Here is a 23,597-nt window from a genome sequence, read left to right on the forward strand (position 1 = left end):
TATCTCTGTGCATAATTTGCCAATTTGTATTGTAACTATCGAGTTGTTTCCCACAAGATAAGTGCCCACGTGGCGTTAAATGTGACTCGTTAATTCAGGTAATTAATTTTGAGGTCTTCATGCCTCGTTGTTAGAAAATGGAGGTTTGAAACGAGATTTTTGTTGGCATGAGATTAATTGGCGATTTGTAATCGATTATGAACAACTATTAAGATCAGAGATGTGGTTATGGTCATACATATGATGTGTTTCATGTTCAGATATCTTTATGATAATGTCACGCTTGTAATGTGGAGATTTGTGTTATTGATATATACATTATGGTGATTTTTTGAGTTGTGGATGTGTTGTTAGGAGTTGTTTTGGTGTTACTCTGACAGGTGGATAGGCCCAATTACAGGGGAGACTCTGCCGAAATTTCTGAAAAAATTTGAGAGTTAAAAAATTTGGGACATTGAGATGTGCGAAAAATAAAAGTTACATTATGTGTTGGAGAGCGAACTCTACTTCTTATTTGAGGGTGAATGACCCTAAGTGGGGGAGGATGTAACAATCGTTAAGCGCTATTAAAAAGCTGATGCGTGCGTAGGCACGAGTTGCTATAGCCAGGTGAGACTAAGATCGTGTGATGATATGAAAATCGGACCTTTTTGAAAATGTTCGGAGTGTAAGAAATTTGGTCTTAAAGTTTACAAATATGGGTAAGAGAAATACCCTCAATTGAAATGGTATTGTCGAACTTATTTCGAATATGGTAACGTGGGATCAACCACGAGTATATGTGTAAAAGTAGAAACATCAATTTGGTAACCTCAGAATAATCTTAGCACGTTCGAGGACGAACGTTTGTTTAAGAGGTGGATGATATAACGACCCGAATTTTCGTTTTAAGAATTTGCGTCTCATTCACGGCTTAAGACCCCGAGAAGCTTCGTAATACACATTATGACCCGCGTGTATGGTCAAGTTTGGTTTTCGTAAGACTCGGAGTTAAATTTAAAGAAAAATCAAAATTTTATTTTTGAAGCTCAAATGGAAAGTGTTGACCAGAGAGTTGACTTTTCAGCAAACGACCCTGAAATGGAATTTTAATGATGTCAATAGCTTCGTACGGTGATTTCGGATTTAGACGTGTGTCCGAATATGGATTTGGAAGTCCATAGGACAATTCGACGCATTTTGGCGAAATAATAAAGTTGACGTGTTCTAATTATATTATCTTATATGTGGAAGATGTCTATTACCATGATGGATACCAATTGGATATGATAGCTAGTGTACGAGGTGTACTATAAGATATATGGGGTCTAAGGAAAGTCCTAGGTCTAAGCCGAGATGGAAAATTTCATAATAGACTAAAGCTGCAAATGAGTACGCATAAGACCCCACTTTGGACGAGCATATCTACATATATATAAGGTTTTATGTGATGCACAACCTATCAAATGAAAGGTCTTTGAGTCTAGTTTTTAATGTTTCAAACCGTTCATCAATTGGACATTTGTACAAAAAGTTATTATTGATTTACTGAAGGCGGGTAGTGCTGTGTTCTGGGGGAGTGTAAATCGCAAGTACCAAATGCGATTTACAAGTCACATTTGACACCTGCGACTTGCCTGGACAGATTACAAAGCGTGGGTTTCAGCCATTTTTAACACAATTGGAGCTATGGAGCTCGGATTTGGGCGATTTCAAAGGGGGTTTTCACGATTTCGACTTGGGTAAGTGCTCTATATCCGGAAGTGATTATATTTCATAAATCTATATCAATATTCATCGTTTATTTCGGATTTGGATGAAAGAAATTGTAGTTTTTGTAAAACTTTCCAAAAAATGAAAATTTAGGATTTGAAGGTCCATTTGACATCGGAATTCGATAATTTTTGTATGGTTGAACTCGTATCGGAATGGGTTGTCGGATTTTATGAGTTTCGTCGGGTTCCGAGACGTGGGCCCAACGAGCAATTTTGAGCTAAATTTCGGATTTTAATTCGGAAAATGTGTAAATTCATATGGAATTAGTTCCTACGATTCGTGTTGAGTATTTTGAATTATTATGACTAGATTTGAAGCTTCGGACGAATTTGCGAGGCAAAGGCTTGTTGGAATTTAGAATTGGTAGTAAAGCGAGATAAGTGTTTGGTCTAACCTTAGCTTGATGGATCAGGAGTTGTGTCCTATTTGTTATGTGTTATTTGTTGAGTACGACGTATAGGCATGGTGACGAGTATCTATACGTTTGTGTCAAGCATGCCCGTGAGTCTTATACTTCGATTAATGTGACTCCGTTTCGTATTGTATATGCTCTATATGATAAATTCTATTGGGGAATATGACTTGTGGAAGTATTATTGTTAATTGAACATGGTAGAGCGTTGGCTCAAATTGAGAATTTAATTGTTGAACATGGTAGAGCGTTGGCTCAAGTTGAGGTTTCATTGTGAAGTTAATTATCGGTACAAGTTTGGTTATAGTTGATTCTCTTGCCGGGACATATTTAATCCCTACTGTTGGTTCCCTTGCCGGGACGTTATTGCTTACTATATTGTTTCCCTTGCCGGGATATTATTATTTATGATATTGTCTCCCTTGCCGGGATGTTATTGTTTATGATATTGTCTCCCTTGCCGGGATGTTATTGTTTATGATATTGTCTCCCTTGTCGGGATGTTATTGTTTATGATATTGTCTCCCTTGCCGGGATGTTATTGTTTATGATATTGTGTCCCTTGCCGGGATATGGTTGTTTCTTTGTTGTTTCCTTGATGGGATTCTTTTGTGATTAGTGTTGGCAACAATATTAAATGGATCGGGTTGCACGCCGCAACAATATTAAATGGATCGGGTTGCACATCGCAACAATATTAAATGGATCGGGTTACACGCCGCAACAATAATAAATAGATCGAATTGCACGCGGCAACAATATTAAATGGATCGGGTTGCACACCGCAACAATATTAAATGGATCGGGTTGACGCCGCAACAATATTAAATGGTTGGATCGGGTTGCACGCTGCAACAGTAATATATGGTTGGGATCGGGTTGCACGCCGCAACAAGAAAGAATAAAAGTGAATTTTGATTCTTATGGTGAGGACGTGAGTAAAAGTACGAAGGGTGAGACCGTGCACTTTCTGTTTGCTGTGTTTATTTGTTGTTATCAATTCAAGTGTTTTAACGGTTCAAAATTTTCCTTACTGCTGTGATCCTTTGTGTTGGAACCCGTATTGTTTTCAATACCTCGCCGCATTTATATATAGCTTTCAATACTTCAAATTTCAACAATTGTTAAATTTTTAACTCAATGGATTTCTCAACTAAATTTTCCTTAAACCGTTTGAGGTTGTACTTTACTTAAAATGGAATTTATACTATATTTTGATTTATTGATTTCTCGTATTAAAGGTAATGATTCATTCGATATTGTACTTTAATTGAAAAGGGTATTTTCTTTATCAAATGATTTCAAAAAATAACTTCATCTTTTCTGGTTGATATCCTAATTGAGTTGGAAGTTGTACTCTACTTTATGTTAAGTGAATGAGGCTCCTTGAACATTCTTAATTGTATTGGGTTGGAACCTATGAACTGAGTAATGTGAGAATATTATTGTGCAATGTGAGACAGAAATATGTGGGCACAAGGTGCCAGGGAAATTATTATGGTGTTATTTAAATGGCACGTGAGTTGTCCGTGCGATTGTGATATAAATATAGGTATGAGGTGCCGTGAAAATGTGAAAGTGGGATGAGATCTATATTATTTATGATTTTGAAATGAGGCGTCACAAGGTGACCTTTACTTGAAAGAAAGTATATTAGAGATATATTTATTGAAAAGCATATTATCTTAGAAATTATTACTTGAAGGATTCATAGGCGAAAGATTTATATTTGAAGGACTTGATTATTGATTGCACTTGTATTTATTATTTGTTGAGAAACATTTATGATGTTCTCGTTGCCTGCTATTTATATCACTGGTTGATCATTGTTGCCCCCATTATTATCTGCTTCCTATTATTTTGTACGCTATATTGCACAGGTTTATTTGGTAGCCTGGTCCTAGCCTCGTCACTACTTCGCCGAGGTTAGGCTAGGCACTTACCAGCACATTGGGTCGGTTGTGCTGATACTACACTTCTGTACGTTTTTGTGTACAGATCCAGGTGGATTGATAGTTGTTGTGCGGGTCATCGCGGTGGAGACTCAAGGTAAACCTGCTACAGCGTTCGCAGGTTTCGGAGTCACCTTCATTTGTATTTACTTCCATTTGCTCCTTTGTTTTGGGGCAGTGGTATATTATTTTGTGAAATTACTCTTAGATAGGCTTGTGACTTGTACCACCGGTTTTGGGAATTGTAAATTATTAAGAGTTATTCAGATTAAGGTTAGTAAATATACATATCGTCTCAGTTAATGCTAGGCTTACCTAGTTTAGAGACTAGGTGCCATCACGGCTCCTTCGGAGGGATTTTTAGGTCGTGACAGATTGACCTCAAATTTTGCACACAAGTCATAAATGATATAAAAGACCTGTTTCAATTTTCAGAATCGAATTCCGACCTCAATATCAAAAATTCAACTCTCGGTCAAACTTCCGAATTTCATATTTTTCAACTTTCGCCAAAATGCTTCAATTTATTCTACGGACCTCCAAATCCAATTTCGGGCATATGCCTAAGTCCAATATCACCATACAAAGCTAATGGAATCATCAAAACTCCATTCCGGAGTCGTTTGCTCAAAAGTCAAACTCCGGTCAACGCTTTTCATTGAAGCTTAAAAAATGAGAATTGTACTTTCAATTAAATTCCTAATCTTCCGAAAATCAAACTCGACCGCACACGCAAATCATAATACGTATTATGAAGTTGCTGGGGATCTTAAGTCGTTGAATGAGGTGTTAATTCTTAAAACGACAAGTCGGGTCGTTACACCTCTACTTCCTACTGAAAATAATAAGGATTACTTCCTAGCCAAAATTTGCATAGATAAAGTATAGCTATAAAAAAAATATTTAAGTAAATAAATCAGCTATAGAATAAGCAAGACACTCATAAAAGTACATTAACAAAAGAGTAATAGTTTCCCTGATTTGACAAGCAAAGATTAATTTCGTGCATGGCAAATGGCAATAAGTATCATAAATCACAAATAGAGTTACAAAAAAAAACATTTGGGAGGCAAAAACAAAAGAAAATAGAGGAAACATAAATAAACAAAAGAAAAAGAAAAAAAGAAGAACTGGACTTGTTGGGAGAAGAAGAAAATGGCAATCATTTAATTTTGGTCATTTAATTTTTCTAGGATATTTGAGTGAATTATTAAATAAAAATTAATGAAAAAAATGTGAATTCTATAATAATATAATGATGAATATAGGGATCTTATTTAGTTAACAAAACAAAGGAAGAAACCATGACGAAATTGTATACCAAGGAAATGAATTTTGAAAGAAAATATACAACATTCATTACTTTATCTTTGGATAAAGTTTTTTAAATTAGTAGAAAATGTCAAATGGAATATGCTTGATATTGATAGTACCAAATTGGATAACTAAGGCATACAAAGTTGATTTAGCCCCTATACTTTCTATATTATTTTGTAATTTTATATTCTTATACATCCATTTTAAGGTGGTAAAGTATTTTTAAAAGGTAAAAATATCGTTCAACAGGCATTTCGATCTTTTAATATTTAGTTTAAGCCTTCCTATTTCTCTGCTCGTATATTCCTAGAAAAATTAGTTGTAAGTTTGTAACATTATAAAAAAACTACCTAGGTGAATAAACAAAGCTCATGAATATTTTCAAACTAATTGAAAGAAAATAAATAACATTTTTGTTCAACTTTTATCTTTACATGAAAAAATGGCTAAATTTTAATTATTTTTAAGTGTGGCTATTTTTTAATTATCAGTTGTAACTTTCCCCCCTTTTCTTGGCATAAAAAGTGTGAAAAGTTTTTTCATTAATTTTTTGTTTTTTTGTTTTCTAAGGGATTTTTTTAACAATTACTGAGGAGTTTTTCAAATTTCTTTTTTCAAAAAGTGAAGCACCTAATTTGAATTGTCCTTTTTTTCAAAATCCCATGGATGCACACTTTATCCTTGTGTACTACATCTGTACAGCAAAAATCAGATTTATTGAGTTTTATATATCTATAGCTTTCAGAAGAGTCACAAATTATTTCTTTGGTCTAGTGGTTCTATGGTGTAGTGGTTAACTTTGAATCCAGCGACCTGGGTTTGACTCCCGGTAGGACCTTTTTTTTTTATCTCGTGTATATTCGCTGTCTATCTCTTATATATCCATAAAGTTACCATATATAATTGATATTATGGTGAAGCCAAGTGGCAAGCTAATAAATGTCAATAATATATGGTAACTTTATTCTATAGTTGACTATTTTAATTAAATACAAATATAATATAATATACATACATATATATATATATACACGGAATTTGAATTAAAAGATAATTTTGAATTTATAAATAACGTTCTAAAATTCAAATCTAAATTAAAAATAAAATTTATCTTTTTTATCATGTTATCGTACTTAATTCGGTTAATGATCATATGCAATCGTGTTAAGAACTTTTGTTATTTTTATAATTATTTAAATACTACTTCGCCTCTAGCAAAAGAAAACTACTCCAAATAACTATAAAACTCTTTCACATTTAAAATTCTATAAGTATAGTTCTTTGAAACACTGTAGCTAGATTTGAATTAAAACGAAATTCTTTTATAATAAATGTAATATATAGGGTACACGTCTATGTTTCTCTAAATAACAAAAAAGAGTTTACAACACCAAATAAAAGTTTACTTACATATATAATAAAGTAAACATACACGCTGGAGAAAGAAACATCACAAAATTAGTCAATATTAAAAAAAAAATGTTTCTTTTTTCTTCTTGAAGAATATTTGTTTGAAGAGTCAATTTGTATAAATGGACATCAAACAAATAACAAAACTTTGGCTACACAATTGCTATCATTAATTTCAATTTAGCACATTCAAGGAATTGAAGGGTATAAGCTGAAACCCCTTCATTTAGCTGTAGTCAAGCCAATATTGCAAGGGTAATAAGATTTTTTTCGTTGAAGAATATTAGTTTTGAATCATTTAGATTATGTGAAAGGTTTTTTTTTTCAAACTCAACAAGAGATTAATTGGTTTCTAATTGATATTTCTATACGACTTTTAAGTGTAACAAAGAGTATATATAAAAAAAATTGGTATGACGTGAAATATTTTTTTAAAATGTAACAAATTATCGAAAAAATCTTTACTTTTTTAATTCAAAGATAATAAAAAGATTAGATATTTTTGAACATCAGTAGAGAGTTTTAAAAATTATCTATAATAGAAGTTATTCAAAGGATAAACTCCAAAACCGAAATCTTATGGAATATTTTACATAATATCCGGCCATATTTATTGTTTACTTTTATAGCTAATATAAATAATGATATAACCGACAACACACGATTATACGCATATTATATATGGATTATATATAAATACACATCATTCAATTTTTTAATTTAAGTGGTCGGGTGAGCACCTATTTAGGCTGATTAGATATAGCCTAAAGAAAAATATGAATAATTTCAACAAAGACTAAAAAATATAATTCAAGTTAATATGTAGACAATTTTTATTAAAACTCATCTTTTTATAGTTAAATAAACTAAGTTTTTGTAACAAAAGAAATAATGACATAAAAAAAAGATAAAGAAAATAAATATTGAAAAAAATGTTAGAAAGATCTAAAACGAAAATAAAAAGACGAACAAATTTTCTTCATGTTTCATCTTTGTGAGTATAAAAGAATCTGAAAGTTAATCTCATCAATTTCAAATATATTTTTTTCAAACTCAAATACATAGATTGTAAGATAAGGATATCTTCGAATAATTTTTTTTAAATATACTTATGTGTCGTTTTTAAAAAGTTACTATTACTAACAAACTGATATGATATTCGAATTTGAAGTGGAATGCGATTTGAGTAGTTTGCATTGAGGTTAAGCCAAGTATGGTATCGAAAAATAAACTACTTGGCAATTTTAAGACAATATATGCAATGTTTTATAATAATAATCAACTAATTTAACATTTAATGATTCAAAGAATAAATTTTTTTCTATATAGAGGGTATTAAAAATTCAAATTCTAGGGCTAGAGATATCGATAAACTTAAAGTAGAGTCATACTGAAATAAATCCGGCCAAAGAATCATTTAAATTTTTAGATAGCCGATTAAAGTGAATTTCCAATTAAGGATAATATCTTCACTTGCATCATTATAAAGATAATCATTATTATAATATATAATATATATATATATATATATATATATATATATATATATATATATATATATAAAGTTTTTAAAAATTGAAATTTCAAAATAGAAATATTTTTTGAAAGATAAAATCATACCAAATAAGAGTTCAAGTCGTAGTATAAGAGTCACGTCGTAATGAGAGAATCGTTTATATCGTGTCAACCTTTGTGTTTTGCCATAAATATGAGTTATTATTTCACTTTGTGAATATTTTTAGGTTCCAATGACACCTATGAGAATAGTGCAAAAATAAAAGTATCACTACGAGAATTGAGAAAATGTTAATTTTTTTCATGTAGTGTTTCTTACTCCCTCCGGTTCACAATAAGTGACCAATTTGCTTTTAGCACGCCCATTAAGAAAATACTAAATTCTATATAAAAATACCTACTATGACTAAACTACCCCTAATTAAACATTTAATGTGAGGAGTAAGAAAACTTTTTAGGGATATGTACATAGGGGTTATTTTGTAAAAACAAATTGAATTCTTTCTTGATTACATAACTGGACACTTATTTTGAACCAAAATAAAAAAGCAAATTAGTCACTTATTGTGAACCGGAGGGAGAAATTAATATCCGACGATTATCTATAATTATTTAGAAGGTTTAAATGTTAAAGTTATTTACATATAATTCAAATGACTTAGATATTTAACACGGTTAATATCAAATATCAAAATGGAGTAAAAAAATTCACTAGCTAAGGAATTTTTTATATTTTTAGATAGCCAACTAAAATGATTTTTGAATTAAGAATAATATTTTCAATTACATTATTATAAAAATAATTATTATTGAAAAATAATAATTTAGAAACTGAAATTTTAATAAAGAAATATTTTTCAAGAGATATCAACACACTAAATAAGAGTTCAAGTAGTAGTAAAAGAGTTAAGTGTTATCCAAAGAGTCATTCATTGTCTCAACATTTGATTATTTTGCCATAAATATGAGTTATTATTTTGCTTCCTGACAACTTTTAGGATCCAATGACACCGGCAAGAATGGTATCAAAAAAGAAAAATAGAAGAAATTGTTAATTTTTTTCATGTAGTTAATATCCAATAATTATCTATATTTATTGAGAAAGTGTCATTTTTTAGATTATTTACATACAATCCAAATAATTTAAATATTTGACATGATTAGTGTCCGCGCATCCGTGCAGATACTAATACTAGTACATATAGTAACAGTAGTATTATTTATTATAGTAAACTTTTTCACGTGCAAGCCATAATTTTTTAATTAGTTTATTGACAGATCGGCGTGAAACTAGAACTCAAAAATAATCACCGACTCCCATGACATTAGGTCACTAACTTTTAGAGCCGTCAATGTGGGGCCAGCCCAGCCCAGCCCAGCCCGTGATTTAGCAGGGCTGGGTTAGAATTTTTGGAGCCCATTTCAAAACGAGGGTTTTAAGCCCGGCCCGTGTAAGCCCGTGGCCCGTGAGGCTTGACTGAGGTTGGGCTGGGCCGGCCCGTGGGCTTAATAAAAATACATATTTAAAAATAACAAGAAGAGTATCCCAAGCTTAAAGCTTATTAAGCTCATCATATTAAAAGATCAAGCTCTTAAAACGTTAATTAGTTTTAAAAATTTAATTATTCTTAATATTTAACTAATTAATATTGCATACGAATTGTAGATGTAGAAGAAAGTGAAGATGTTAAGACAACCTCTTACAAGCGGATTCAAATGTGTTTGATAAAGATGATGTGTTAGATATCCCATAAGCGTCATGGGCGTTCTCGTGAATAGTTTGTTTTGAGTTTTGACTTTTAGTGAATGAAATATAGTCTTGTCTTTTACTTTTTTAGTGTTTATTGTGATATATTAGAACTGTATAGAAATTTATTAAGTTTTGTGAAATTTTTCCAATAAGATTTTTTTTAACTTTCAAATATTTATATTTTTTTAGTTTAGAACTTAAAGAAAAAATATAAAATTATATTTTAAAAAATGATGGGCCGGCCCGTGGGGGCCCGTAACCCACATAAAGCTGGGGTGGGCTGATCATTATAAGGTCCATCAAAATGGTGGGCTAGCCCAGCCTAGCCCGTCAATTGCTAAAGCCCACGTGGGCTGGGCTGGGCTAGCCCGGCCCCGCCCATATTGACAGCTCTACTAACCTTTTTAAATTTTCGGTACCGGAAAACGTTAACCACCATACACGATCTTACAATTTTGTGAAAACCTATAATTTTTTCATAAATAACCAACTCGATGTACTCACTATAATCGTCAGTGTGTAAATCATCTCATCTAAAATTTAACTCCTTACACATAATTCTAAAAAAATAAAATAAAATAGAAGAAGATTGTTACAGAAACATAGCACTTTTTGATAAGGACGCCGACTACAAGGCATTGGCCTCACGTATGTCTTTTTACATTTCGTTTTCTTTCAAAAATCGACAATAAAATAAATTTCTTTTTTTCTTTTTTCATATGGTCTCTCACACGCTTTTCTATTTTTAGCGATTATTTGAATAAAAATTTAGGACTATGTCATTTTGTCGAGAATTATTTACCATTTAAAATTGTTTGTAACCCATCGAGTTTGTTGTAGAATAAAAACCCACCGAATTTGCTAAATATATATATATGTATTTATTGTACTCCATAACAATGACCTCTATTAGAAATATTATATATTTGGGATAAACTGACTACAATAGAAAGGATATAGTGTTATCAAAACTGTATTGCTGTAAAATTAATAAAACAATAAACTTTCTGAAAAACAGAAACAGAAAGTTAGTAGAACTAGAACGTCAAAATATATTCTGGAAACAGTATAGTAACTTCAAAATAAATTTTAAAAATAGTATAGGAATAAATCGAGCCCACCGAATACACAATGTGTCCTTAAGGAAATTATCCAACAAGTACCCGAGGTTCTGGAATATATCCTCCCAGGATAGAACGATTTAACTCACCGGAGTGTTGGTACCAAAAACGCCGATGAACAGCGAACCACTCGAAGACTGTAAAACACACTGGAATTTTATGTGCAGAAGAAGAAGAAGAAGATCAGAAAATTTTGTAAGTAAATATTCTGGGATTTGAAGGAATATTTATAGCCAATTTGGTACTGTTTCTGAAAAGGTTTGCAACCTTTCAGAACAGCCGTAGCTGTTGGAACAGGTTTGACACTGTTTTCGGGAAAGAAAATGGACCGGACCGGACCAGGCTGGGCCGGGTCGCCGAAGCCGAAGCCAAAGCCGAGCCGAGCGAGCGACGACGACGACGGTGCGAGGCTTGCCTTCTTCTTAACTATTTAAGAGCTAAAAGATGAGCTTCTCTATATATACACAAAGATTTTCTTTCCTTCTACCAATGAGGGACAAAGTGTATTAGTAAAGTGAACTCATTCAAAATTTCACTTCCCTCCATTTATTTTTCCACCATTTTCCATTCACACCTCTTTTGTTATTAATAACAAAACCCAACTTATAGTCATAAACTAAGCAAATAGTAAGAGAAAGAAAGGAGTTGAGGAGACAGAGCCACAGAGAGAATAGACGAGGGAGAGAGAGACCGGATAGAGAGGAGTTTTCCAGATAACAATTCGCATAATCCCCAAATCACTGGCCACTACTCTTTTTAATAGAATTGTTCTTGGCTCATTGCTCAACCCGGATCCCAAATTAGCCTAGCCATATTGCTTGTTCTCGGCCCGCTCTTCGCAGCCTAATAGTTATTTGCGTGTTGATATCCTTACTGGGCTGGGATTGATTCATAACAATACTCCAGTCCTCAATAAGAACCTTGTCCTCAAGGTTCAAGTCAAGAATAAGGATACTCACGAGCTCCCAACCAACAATATCAATACTTAGGCATTCATTATGCCTAAAGGAAAATATAGGATCCAGGCACCTTTAACGAACCAATTTAAACCATATCCTTTGTGGCTCTCGAACATTAGCAGTGATATCAACTTGAGTGCCATCCTAACCTGCCCTGCGTATTGACATGATCTTGCTTTCCCTCTTCGCGAAGCAGTTAGCGAAAAGCGAAATGATTGAATCAAGCTAAACTTTCCAGAAGCAAATTCCCACAAAAGCAACCCATGTAATGTGATCAGCAACCCATCAATTTGCCTCAACCACCTTAATATCCTGTCCTTAGTAATCTTTAGAGCCATCAGGATATTTCTGTTGAGTAATGGCCATCAAGGATGGTATTGTACAACACCTCTTTTGGAACACGCCCCTTGTTAGATATGTTTGTCAACACCCACTCAGCGTCATCACATTTCATAAGTTTCAGCAGAATAAGCATCCTATACATGACAGTTCTTGACATTATACCATTTAATCTCATTTCTTCCTTCAAAATGAGTGCCTCTTCCATATTATCATTCTTGCAAAGCCCATGAATGCGGATATTATAAGAGATAATATGATGACACGTAGTTGTAGTTGCCTTTACCTCAAGGTATTGTGTAGTTTCCACATAAAAGCCATTTGAAAGCTCTACTATGCTTGAATCCTCTTTGACCTTCTTCACACAAAACTTATCAACTACCAGGACCACATACTTGGAAGCAATACGTTCTCTAATGTGTCAAATGAATAGGGATGTCTGGCTAGATCGTTGTTCATCATTAGCACTAATATGTCTCTGTTCTATTTTGTTCATGGTTGAAGAACAACTATTCAAGTCTTGTGCAAATACAAAATAAATAGAATACCCATGAGTATTATAGAAGACATGTGGGGAACCAAGCATTAGGTGTGAGGTGGGCACAGGATCTGCAATGGGGAAAATGACCTCAAAGGTTCAGCTGTTACCCATGTCAAGGCATTTGTTGGTGAGTGCAGGCCAAACTAATAAAGTTCTGATCCTTCCACTTGTGAATCAACATTGTCACATTTCTTCAGCAATATATCACTTATCTCTAAGCGAATAATTATAATTTCAATTATTTCACTGTCATAAGAATTCACACACCACTGTCATCCGGGATCCCATACTTTAATTATAGAGTAAGAACATGCATATGAGCAAAACTTGCCAGTAGATTCCAACAGTAGTAATGCCTTACACTTTGAAGTCCAGAAATTCTCCATATGCGCTGCGGAAACCAGTGCACCGCCAGTCCACGGATCGCGGTCCGCCAATACGAAAGTTCTAGCAACTTGCTCAACTATGGGTACTACAGACTCTCGGCCACCACAAGGAAATGGATAAGCAAGTCTAACAGATCTCGCACCTAAAGATGAGACAGTAGTAATGCCTTACACTTCGAAGTCCAGAAATTATCCATATGCACTGTGGAACCAGTGCACCGCCAGTCCACGGATCGCAGTCCCCCAAAACGAAAGTTCCAGCAACTTGCTCAACTATAGGTACTACAGACTCTCGGCCACCACAAGAAAATGGATAAGCAAGTCTAACAGATCTCGCACCAGAAGATGAGACTACCAATTCACTGCTATCAAGAGAAAGAAAACATGATTCCATGATAACATCACCAAACATAGAAAGTTTTTCGTCTATCGAAATTGTCTCCTTACTGCCATAAGGTAAAGTGGCATAGCCATTTAGTACTATACAACTCAAAACTTCAAGCCGAAAATCACACAGTGATGGCTGCTTAAACGTGAACTCTTCATCCCAGGCTATTTTTTCATAACCAACAAATAAAATTTCGTCCGGAACATACCGCTCAATATCTGAGACCTCATTAGCCATCATGAACTTCTTATCAAAAAATTCCACTGACATGGACTCCTGTGAATGTGAAGCTGTCACGACCCAAAATTCATTATAGGCCGTGATGGCGCCCAACACCGTTGTTAGTCAAGCCAAAAATGATCAACTAGTGAATTCCCATTTCTATTAAACAATCCCAATATCTCACTTTACTTAATTTAAAACATTGGTAAATAACGGAAAACAACTAGAAGAGATCATAATTTTAGAAATACAACCCAAAATCAAGTCTATTAATATGTGCCAAGATCTAGTGTCACAAGTGCGTGGGCAACTAGCAGAATATACAAAAGATGACTATCCTATTGTCTGAAATAGAATAGACAGGCATAAACAAAAGAGAAACTCCGGCATGCTGCTGAACGGCTCGAAAGGGGGCAGCTCACCGTGAAGTCTCAGTCCAAGCTCAAGTATGCATACCGGGCGGGTACCTAGATGCACCTGCCTCAGATCCTGTACAAGTAAGTACACAAGCGTAGTATGAGTACATAAACAATATGTACCCAGTAAGTATCCAGTCTAACCTCGAAGAAGTAGTGACGAGGGGTCGACCTGACACTTACTAGGGCCAACAATAATATAGTTAAAGTGTTACGCTAAGCATGAATAGCATGAATAATAATGATAGTATAATAACAGGAAGAGATAAGATATTCTTTCATAGATAACATGTCAATTTCAGTCATATTATGTAACAACTTACATTTCAAGTTATTTAAGCAGTATAGATCACGGAGAGTTCCAAATAATTAACATGCGCAATTATGCCGAGGTTGAACATACCAACAAGTTTGGAATCATAAAACGGACTCGTTCGAACTCCCGGAACGCCCGAAATAACATTAAAACTAAGAATCACACCCTACAACCAATTGAATCAAACTTATGAACCTCAAGTTCTTCAATCTACTTCCAATGCGCCAAAACGTACTTATACTACTCGGAATGACACCAAATTTTGCGTTTAATTCTTAAATGACATTACGGAACTACTCCCGGTCTCAGAATTCCATTTGGACCTCGATATCACCAAAACCCGCTCCAAACCAAATTTAAAGAACTTCTAAAAACCTTCAAGAACCAACTTTCACTATTAGGCGCCAAAATGCTCCCGGGGTCATCCAAAATCCAATCCAGACATACGCCCAAGTCCGAAATCATCATACGAACCTTTTGGAACCGTCGAATCCCGATTTCGAGGCCGTTTACTCAAAATGTTGACCGAAGTCAAATTTGTCCTTTTAAGCCAACCGTTATGGGTGTCCAACGGGACGGTACGGGACGGGACGGGACGGGACGAGACTTTAGGCGGGACGGTGGCGGGACGGGACGAAACGGGACGGGACAAACGGGACAAAACGGTCGTCCCGTCCCGTCCCGCCAACCAAACGGGACGGGACGGGACGGGACAGGACGGGACGGGTTCGTGGGCCTTAAGTGTATTTTTTTAAAAAAAAAAATTCTAGTTTTTTGAAAATTACTATGTTTTTAAAGTTTGCAACGGCTAGATTTTTGACTTATTTAATAAACTTAAATATTACTATGTAAGTATGTTAAAAAGAAAATTAGAAAACTAAGTAAAGAATTATAAAATATTAAAACAAAAGACTTGTAATGAAATAATCTAGTAAATATAAATTTATAATAGAGTTATAATTTATTTAATATAATTTCAAAGTATTAACTATTAAGTAACACCGACAAATCATACAAATAATTCATCTCTTAGAGCCATTTATTTTATTAATAGAACTTTCAAATCTCAAATAGAAATACAATTCTTTTGAAGAGCACCTAATCTACGCAGCCACCTTCTAGGAAGGGTTCTGTTTGAACTTTGAACTAGGCCTCTTAGTAGCCAATTACAAATTATCATACTAATATTTGTAAGCTCCTATATAGCTTCTTTGTAACTTATCAATAATATCTCTTGGACATTCTACTGGAATTGGCAATGTTGATTGATGTTCCATGAGCTCCATGCCATCATCGCTCCCAGTGGTAAGTATCTCATTGTATTTTTCTTCCTCCCTAGTGGTTAGTTTTTCAAAACCAAGATTTCTTCTTTCTGAATTAATCCAATCTCTGAATAAGACGGAAATCTCTAGACTGTCCTCCGCTAATGAATGTCTATGATCTCCAATTTAAAATCTTGCCGCGCTAAATACACTCTCCGATGCTACTGATGGTGATTGAATAGCCAGGATATCTCGGGCCATAATTGAAAGTGTTGGAAAAGCCTTGCCACGCTCCCTTCACCATGACAAAAGTTGTTCCTTGCCTTCTTCGTCTTTAATATTTTCCAATCATTGATTAAAATAAGAATCAAGTTCATCATCAATAGAGGAATCAAAACCTGTTATATCATCCATATCTTCCCATAAAACTTCTGCTCCAGACTTAGAAGTAGAAGGAGCAGTTTCAGTACTAGTTGTATCCATAGATTTATATTTATCAAACATTGATCTAGCATAAAAATATATGCTAGCTTGGCAGTTTTCGAGAGATGGTTGTTCATTTTCTTGAATTTCTAAATTCTCATAAATTTTCCGAACAAGACCCTTTGCACCTCTTAGTTTTAAAGATGGGTTAAGTAGTGTAGAAATTAAATAAACTTCGGGAATAGGGAAAATACTTTTTAAATTTTAAAATTATTTCTTTAATGGCTGGTGCATAAGTTGGATTTTTTTATACTTACCAAATACAACAGAAATTCCACAAACATACCATAATANGGGGCTTTTTGGACCGTTGGCAACGGCTATTTTTGCAATTTAAGCCGTTGCCCAACGGCTAGTTTTTTAATTAAAAAAAAATAGGCGGGACGGGATGGGACGGGACGCGGGACGGGACGGGACGAAGCGGGACGAAACGGGACGGGACAAACGGGACGAAACGGGCGTCCCGTCCCGTCCCGTGTCCCGCGTAACATTGGCCCATCCCGTTTAATTTTTAGCGGGACGGGACGGGACGGGACGGGACCGGGACGGGTCGCGGGACGGGACGGGCCGGCCCGTCCCGTTGGACAGCCATACCAACCGTAAGGAACCAAGTGTTCCGATTTCAATCCAAACTCATCTAAATCTCGAACCAACCATCCCCGCAAGTTATAAATCAAGCAAGTACGAGAAATCTTATTTAGGAGAATGGGGTTCTAGAAAACAAAATGACCAGTCGGGTCGTTACATTCTCCACCTCTTAAACAAACGTTTGTCATCGAACGGGTTTAGATTCATACTTGAATTGCTGAATAAGTGCAGATATCTGCTCTGTATGTCCTGATCGGACTCCCAGGTCGCCTCCTCGACTAGTTGGCCCCTCCACTGAACTTTTATCGCAAAAATCCTCTTGGATCTCAACTGGAAATCCTGTCTATCAACAATAGCAATCGGCTCATCCGCATAACCCAAGCTCTCATCCAGCTGAATAGTGCTGAAGTCTTAACACATATGACAAGTCAGCGTGGTACCTCTGGAGCATAGACACGTGAAAAACTGGATGAACTCCTAATAGGGTGGGAGGTAAGGCAAGCTTATAAGCAACCTCCCCAACTCGCCTCAACACCTCAAATGGGCCTATAAACTTGGGGCTCAACTTGTCCTTCTTCCTGAATCTCATAATAACCTTCATCGGCGAGACTTTCAAGAGAACCTTCTCGCCGAGCATAAATGATACATCCCGCACCTTCTGATCCGCATAACTCTTCTGTCTGGACTGTGCTGTGCGAAGTCGCTCCTGAATCAACTTTATCTTTTCCAAGGCATCCTTCACCTGATCAGTACCATATAACCTAGCCTCGCGGGGTTCAAACAACCCGATGGGAGAACGACATCACCGACCGTATAAAGCCTCAAACGGAGCCATCTCGATGCTGGACTGATAACTATTGTTGTAAGTAAACTCGGCTAAGGGCAAGAACTGATCCCACTACCCTCCAAAGTCAATCACACATGCTCTAAGCATGTCCCCCAGGATCAGAACTGTCCACTCCGACTGCCCGTCGGTCCGTGGATGAAATGCTGTCCTGAGCTCTACGCGGGTCCCTAACTCACTCTTTACGGCTCTCCAAAAATTGGAAATGAACTGAGGACCTCTATCTGATATGATGGAAACAGGCACACCGCGCAACCGAACTATCTCCCGAATATAAATCTGGGCTAACTTCTCTGAAGTATAGGTAGTCGCAACCGGAATGAAGTGTGCTGACTTGGTCAACCTGTCGACAATGACCCAAACTGCATCAAACTTCCGCAAGGTCCGCGGCAATCCAACTACAAAGTCCATAGTGATACGCTCCCATTTGCAGTCAGGTATAGTCATCTGCTGAAGTAGGTCAGCTGGCCTCTGGTGCTCATACTTAACCTGCTGGTAATTTAAGCACCTAGCCACATACTCAAATATGTCCTTCTTCATTCGTCGCCACCAGTAATATTGTCTCAGGTCACGGTACATCTTTGTAGCACCTGGATAAATAGAATACCAAGAGTTGTTTGTCTCCTCTAGAATCCTCTCCCTCAAGCCATCAACATTAGGAACACATAGGCAACCCTGGAGTCGCAGAACACCATCATCCCCAATAGAAACCTCCTTGGCACTACCTTGCAGTACCGTGTCTCTGAGAACTGCCAAATGCGGATCGTCAAACTGCCGAGCCTTGATTTGTCCCAATAATGAAGACTGGGAAACAACACATGCAAGAACTCGGTTGGGATCTGAAATGTCCAACCTTACAAGTCTGTTAGCGAAGGACTGGATGTCCAAAGCTAGTGGCCTCTCCTCTGCTGAAATGAATGCCAAGCTACCCATACTCTCTGCCTTCCTGCTTAAAGCATTCGTGACCACATTTGCCTTGCCCGGATGATAAAGAATGGTGATGTCATAATCCTTCAGCAACTCAAGCCATCTACGCTGTCTCAAATTGAGATTCCTTTGCTTGAACTAATGATGTAAGCTCCGATGATCAATGTAAACCTCACATGATACCCCATAAAGGTAATGCCTCCAGATCTTAAGAGAATGAACAATCGCGACTAACTCTAGATCGTGCAAAGGGTAATTCTTCTCATGAATCTTCAGCTGACATGAAGCATATGCAATAACTCGCCCCTCCTGCATCAATACACAACCCAAGCCGATGTGTTAAGCGTCGCAATACACTGTATATATCCTCGAATCGGAAGGCAACACTAAAACTGGTATTGTAGTCAAGGCTGTCTTGAGCTTCTGAAAGCTCGCCTCACAATCATCGGACCAACGGAACGGAGCACCCTTCTGGGTTAATCTAGTCAAAGGTACTGCAATGGATGAAAAGCCCTGCATGAACCAGCGATAATATCCTGATAACCCCAGGTAACTCCTCACCTCAGTCACCGATGTGGGATGTGGCCAACTCTGAACAACCTTAATCTTCTCGGGACACAACATGTCCCAAGAATTCCACAGACTCTAGCCAAAGTTCACACTTGGAGAAGTTAGCATATAGCTTTCGTTCTCTCAAATGTTGCTCGTGCTCCCCCAGGCTACGTGAGTAAATCAAGATGTCATCAATAAAGACAATGACGAACGAATCAATATAAGGCCCGAACACCCTGTTCATTAAATCCATGAACGCCGCTGGGGCATTAGTAAAGCGAAGGACATCACCAGGAACTCATAATGGCCATATCTGGTACGAAAGGCAGTGTTCAGAACATTTGAGTCCCGAATCTACAACTGATGGTACCCCAATCTCAAGTCGATCTTAGAAAACACCCTAGCACTCTGCAACTGGCCAAATAAATCATCGATACGCGGCAACGGGTACATGTTCTTGATGGTAACTTTGTTCAACTGGCGGTAATCAATGCACATCCGATAGTCCCATCCTTCTTCTTCACAAATAACACTGGCCCACCCCAAGGTGATACACTTGGTCTCACAAACCCCTTTGCTAACAACTCCCCATGGTGCTCCTTCAACTCCTTCAATTCTTTTGGAGCTGTACGGTACGGTGGGATAGATATAGGCTGAGTACCCGGAGCCAAGTCAATATTGAAATCAATATCATGATCCGGTGGCATGCCTGGAAGGTCAATAGGAAACACATCAGCAATTTCTCGGACTACTGGCACTGAATTAATCATCGGAGACTCGATGGTGGTGTCCCGAACATAAGCTAGATAAGCCAAACAACCCTTCTCGACCATATGTTAAGGCTTCAGAAAAGAGATGACCCGACTAGATGTACTAACAGAGGAAACCTTAAAACTAAGAATCACACCCTAAAACCAATTGAATCAAACTTATGAACTTCAAGTTCTCAATCTACTTCCAATGCGCCAAAACGTACTTATACTACTCGGAATAACACCAAATGTTGCGTGCAAGTCTTACATGACATTACAGAACTACTCCCGGTCTCGGAATTCCGTTTGGAGCTCGATATCACCTAAACCCCTCCAAACCGAATTTAAAGAACTTCTAAAAACATCCAAGAACCAACTTTCACTATTAGGCTCCAAAACGCTCCCAGTTCATCCAAAACCTAATCCGGACATAAGCCCAAGTCCGAAATTATCATACGAACCTGTTGGAATGATTAAATTCCGATTCCGAGGTTGTTTACTCAAAATCTTGACCGAAGTCAAACTTGGCCTTTTAAGCCAACCTTAAGGAACCAAGTGTTCCGGTTTTAATCCAAACTCTTCCAAATCCCGAACCAACCATCCCCGCAAGTCATAAATCAATAAAAGCAAGTGCGAGAAGTCTTATTTAGGGGAACAGAGTTCTAGAAAGCAAAATGACCAGTCCGGTCGTTACATTCTCCACCTATTAAACAAATGTTTATCCTCGAACGGGTTTAGATTCATACCTGAAGTGCTGAATAAGTGCGGGTATCTGCTCCGTATGTCCTCCTTGGATTCCCAGGTCGCCTTCTCGACTGGTTGTCCTCCTTAGAAGTGGGAGAGTATCGCTATGGATTTCGTTGTTGGACTCCCTCGGACTCAAAGGAAGTTCGATGCAGTTTGGGTCATTATGGATAGGCTGACCAAGTTAGCGCATTTCATTCTTATGGAAGTTACCTATTCTTCAGACCGGTTGGCAGATATTTTATCTGCGAGATCGTTTGTCTTCACGGTGTGCCCATGTCTATCATCTCGGATTGGGTACGCTGTTTGCCTCGCATTTCTAGAGGGCAGTACAGCATGAGTTGGTCACGCAGGTAGAGTTGAGTACAACATTTCAGATATTGGAGGATATGCTCCGCGCTTGTGTTATTGACTTCGGAGGCTCTACGAATCAGTTCTTTCCACTTACGGAGTTTGCCCACAACAATAGATATCAGTCGAGCATCTAGATGGCTCCCTATGAGGCATTATATGGTAGACGGTGTCGATCACCGGTCGGATGGTTTGAGCCGGGGGATGCTCGGTTACTGGGTATATATTTGGTACAGGATGCCTTGGATAAGGTTAAGATCATTCAGGATAGACTTCGCACAGCTCAGTCCAAGCAGAAGAGTTATGTCGACTGTAAGGTTCGTGATATTAAATTCGTGGTCGGAGAGAGAGTGTTGCTCCCTGTCACCCATGAAGGGTGTAATGATGTTTGGAAAGAAGGGCAAGTTGAGCACTACATATATCGGACCTTTTGAGATTCTTCATAGAGTGGGTGAGGTGGCTTACAAACTCGCATTGCCACTCAGTTTATTAGCAGTTCATTCGGTATTTCATGTGCCCATGCTTCAGAAGTTTCACGGTGATCCGTCTCATGTGCTAGATTTCAGCTCTGTCCAGTTGGACAAGGATTTGACTTATGAGGAGGAGCCGGTGGCTTTTCTATCCCAGCAGGTTTGCCAGTTGAGATCAAAGAGTTACCCTTCAGCTCGAGTGCAGTGGAGAGGTAAGCCCGTCGAGGCAGCTACTTGGGAATCCGAGTCGGACATGCGGAGTAGATATCTACACCTTTTCCCCATCTGAGGTACTTTTCTATGTCCGTTCGAGGATGAACTATTGTTTTAAAGGTGGAGAATGTGATGACCCGATAGGTCATCTCATGTTTTAAAACTAAATTCTGTGTTCCGAAGCCTTTGAAATTATAATTTAGCCTTCCTCGATTTTCCTGCGCGGTCTGGGTGTTTTTTTGGAAGGCTTATATGTTAAAAACTGATAAAAACAAGAATTTTTCCCTTAAAAGTTAAATTTAGTTGATTTCGGTCAATATTTTGAGCTAACGGACTCGGATCCGTGTTTCGACGGTCCTGGTGGGTCCGTATCATAATTTGGGATCTGGGCGTATGCCCGGAATCGAATTTCGAGGTCCCTAGCTTGGGATATGATTTTTGTTGAAAATTGAATGATTGAAAATTTAATGGTTTTAAAGAATTGGTTGATTTGGTCTCAGTGATATCGGGTCCGTATTTTGATTCCGGAGCCCGGTACAGGTCCATTATAATATTTAAGACTTGTTTGTGAAATTTGGTGAGAAACGGAGTTGGTTTGACGTGATTCGGACGTCCGGTTATGAAAATAGAAGTTTTGAAGCTTTCCTAAAAATTTCATTCGATTTGGTGTTCAACTCTTAGTTCTAGGTGTTATTTTGGCGATTTGATCGCCCGAGCAAGTTCGTATGATGTTTTAGGACTTGTGTATATGTTTGGTGTGGAGCCCCGAGGGCTCGAGTAAGTTTCGGATAGGCTACAGGATGATTTGAACTTAGAAAATTTGGTATTTTGCTGCATCTGGTGTTCTAGTGTGTTCTTCTTCGCGTTCGCGAAAGTACTCTCGCGAACGCGAAGAGTGAACTGGGCTGGGTGGGTATTTCTTCTTCTCAACTGCAAAGGCTGGGTCGCGAACGCGGAGTATGGGGGCTTTATCCTTCGCGACCAGCTTAACGCGAAGCATTAGGGACCTGGGGAGGGGTCAGTCATTCCTTCTACGCGAAAGCGAGCACGGGCTCACGAACGTGAAGGCCACGGGGCATAGCCTTCGCAAACGCGATGAGGGATTCCAGATCGCGTAAGCCTAGCAGGCGCAACGCTTCGCGAACGCGATAGTGTTCACGCGAATGCGATGAACACTGTCGCCCAGTTCTTAAACAGTCCAATTACGGGATTTTTTGTTATTATTGCAAAATTTCCAAACTAGATGACCTAGAGGCAATTTTCCCAAGATAATTTCTTCCCCAAATTGTTGGTAAGTGATTCTAACCTACTTTCTTTCAATTACCCATTACATTTCATGAACTTTCAACCTAAAATCTAGGGTTTTCATGGTGGAAATTGGGGGGTTGGGTAGAATTACAGATTTTAGTAAAATTAGAATTTAGACCTCGAATTGAGGTCGGATTTCGAAAAAAATTACATAATCGGGCTCGGGGGTGAATGGGTAAATGGATTTTGGTCCGAACCTCGGGTTATGACCAAGCGGGCCCGGGGTCGATTTTTAACTTTTTTTGGGGGGGGGGGTAGGGGGGTAGTTAGGAATACTTAATTGTGCTAGTTGTAGTTGTACTTT

Source organism: Nicotiana attenuata, unplaced genomic scaffold, assembly GCF_001879085.1.
Source record: "Nicotiana attenuata strain UT unplaced genomic scaffold, NIATTr2, whole genome shotgun sequence".
In the NCBI taxonomy this organism is placed as follows: Eukaryota; Viridiplantae; Streptophyta; class Magnoliopsida; order Solanales; family Solanaceae; genus Nicotiana; species Nicotiana attenuata.